Source organism: Wyeomyia smithii, unplaced genomic scaffold (assembly GCF_029784165.1).
Source record: "Wyeomyia smithii strain HCP4-BCI-WySm-NY-G18 unplaced genomic scaffold, ASM2978416v1 HiC_scaffold_68, whole genome shotgun sequence".
NCBI classification, from domain to species: Eukaryota; Metazoa; Arthropoda; class Insecta; order Diptera; family Culicidae; genus Wyeomyia; species Wyeomyia smithii.
Genome location: NW_026599208.1, coordinates 21,380 through 24,573, shown reverse-complemented (window position 1 = coordinate 24,573; position 3,194 = coordinate 21,380).

The following is a 3,194-nucleotide window of genomic DNA, read 5'->3' as shown; positions in this document are numbered from 1 at the left end:
TGAGCCGAGCTATTGATTTTTGAATATGTCACATTTTGTACCGCCATACTTGAAAAAGTAATTCAAATATTTATATGAAACATGAAAAAACACATCAACGACACCACCCCAGATATGTTCTGCATACTCTGGTCCATCACCATGTCAAATATGAGGCTTGAAAGCAGGGTCTGAGTCGAGCTATTGATTTTTGAATATGTCACATTTTGTACCGCCATACTTGAAAAAGTAATTCAAAAATTTTTATATGAAACATGAAAAAACACATCAACGGCACCACCCCAGATATGTTCTGCATACCCTCGCCCATCACCATGTTAAATATGAGGCTTGAAAGCAGGGTCTGAGCCGAGCTATTGATTTTTGAATATGTCACATTTTGTACCGCCATACTTGAAAAAGTAATTCAAAAGTTTTTATATGAAACATGAAAAAACACATCAACGACACCACCCCAGATATGTTCTGCATACCCTGGCCCATCACCATGTCAAATATGAGGCTTGAAAGCAGGGTCTGAGCTGAGCTATTGATTTTTGAATATGTCACATTTTGTACCGCCATACTTGAAAAAGTAATTCAAAAATTTTTATATGAAACATGAAAAAACACATCAACGGCACCACCTCAGATATGTTCTGCATACCCTGGCCTATCACCATGTCAAATATTAGGCTTGAAAGCAGGGTCTGAGCCGAGCTATTGATTTTTGAATATGTCACATTTTGTACCGCCATACTTGGAAGAGTAATTCAAAAATTTTTATATGAAACATGAAAAAACACATCAACGGCACCACCTCAGATATGTTCTGCATACCCTGGCCCATCACCATGTCAAATATTAGGCTTGAAAGCAGGGTCTGAGCCGAGCTATTGGTTTTTGAATATGTCACATTTTGTACCGCCATACTTGAAAAAGTAATTCAAAAATTTTTATATGAAACATGAAAAAACACATCAACGACACCACCCCAGATATGTTCTGCATACCCTGGCCCATCACCATGTCAAATATTAGGCTTGAAAGCAGGGTTTGAGTCGAGCTATTGATTTTTGAATATGTCACATTTTGTACCGCCATACTTGAAAAAGTAATTCAAAAATTTTTATATGAAACATGAAAAAACACATCAACGGCACCACCCCAGATATGTTCTGCATACTCTGGCCCATCACCATGTCAAATATGAGGCTTGAAAGCAGGGTCTGAGCCGAGCTATTGATTTTTGAATATGTCTCATTTTGTACCGCTACACCTAAAAAAGTTATCTAAAAATGCTCTTGGTTTTGTGAGAACTCCTCCCAGTCGTCGAACCAGCTTATAAAATTGGTATTTGATCTCACAAAAAATATAGATTAATAAAATTTTTTGTCTTAAACCAAGTCCTAACAAAACTCTTTCCTAGAAATTCTATGTCTGTAGTCATTAGTGTTATAAGATATCTCGGAGGTTTTCGTCCATGCTAATTTTCATTACTGAGGTTTTCGTCCATGCTAAGTTCCATCACTGAGGTTTTCATCGCTGGAATGTCCTATTCTTTCCACCAGGCTGCGTTAGCCTATATGAATGCTTTCTACCTCTACGTGCAGTGAAAAAAGGTGATCAATGGTAAGGGAGTACGGAGCATAATAATCTTGAGAAATTTTTACAACTACAAAAATTGATTTTATTGCCGCTGGAGCACTGCTTTGCAATTCGCTGGTTAGTCCAACGACGCGAAGATTTCTCGCGATGTCATCATTTCACAATCATGGTACGTCACACATGTTGTGTTGTCTTGGCTATTAAAACTTTGCTTCTCAAAAATATTGCAGATATTTAATTTGTCTTCAATGGAACGGGTGATAAATTTCACGCACATCACAATGCAGTTTTAGTCTTCTATGATTAAATTGACATATTTGAATAATACGACGAAATTCACTGGAAAATCCTTGTCAGACGAGCGACTCATCGCTTAGGTTTTATTCTGCATGACCAATATTCCTAACGAAACAGACTAGCTAAATCCTTTGCAGTTTTTATCTTTTCCTCGCTTCCTATGAGTAAACACAAAACTCCGTAACACACTTCATCTTATTAATATTGGTCCTTTCGTTTTTGATATATTCAACTTTAGAATGGCGAACGAACTAATATGGGTATTTCCGGAATCAGAATGTTTCACGTAGTCCGGAAAATTAACTTAAGTTGCCATAATGGGAATTCCCAGAATATAGGCTAATATTACTGAATACTACCCTTTGTCGACTGTTGCGTAATCGAGATGCATCATCATTAGGCAAAAATTGTCCTCATACGCCATTTCAAATCCGAAGTTATAACTTCCGGTTATGTGAAACAGCCCAAAATATTTATTCCAGAATCGAGATGATACCCGGAGACTGGAGATCAAATCTAGCCATTTTAAAACTCAACTTCCGGCTTCCAGAAACTAACCAATATCACTCAATATGGGTATTCCCGCAGTCGGGATGATGCAAAGCAAAGTAAAGCCTTGGTGCTACATTCCGATTCGGAGCTCGACGTTCTGTTTATTTATACACAGACTTCGCAGCCAACTGTTTAGTGTACAGGAAAATTGCAGGGCTAGCGCTACGATCCTACTGACACTAACGGTACTTCCAGAGCCGAGACTCGAACCTACGACGACTGGCTTGTTAGGCCAGCATCGTACCTCGAGACCGCCTGGGATGGAAGCAAAGTCAGAAGCAAAAAATCGACCACAGATCATTTTGATATCTGAAGTGGCTACTTCTGGCTTCTGGCAAACAGCCAAGAAATGAGGCTTAGTTATTGTTTTAAACGTATTGAAACCAGAAAATCCATCGTTATCTTATGGACTATTGTTCAAACATTTATTGAAAAGAAGAAGTTTGCTTCGAGCTTATCCTTTTCAATCATTTTCGAATGCAACTTTCATTTTTTTCGAATTCCAGCTTGTAAACATCTGTGTGCTGTGTTACCGAAACTTGGCAATGTGCTAAATTCGTGCCGAGATATCAGTAATGTTTTCGCTGATCTTGGTATCAACAGTGCTTAACGATGAACTCGGCAAAAATTGAGACGAGTTCGAAATTACGGCACATTTAAAAGATAAGTGTTTACCGTCATAACCTAAGAGGCGCAGCAACGCGGGCCGGGTATAAGCTAGTGTTATATAATAAATAGAAACAATCGATTTCAAAAAA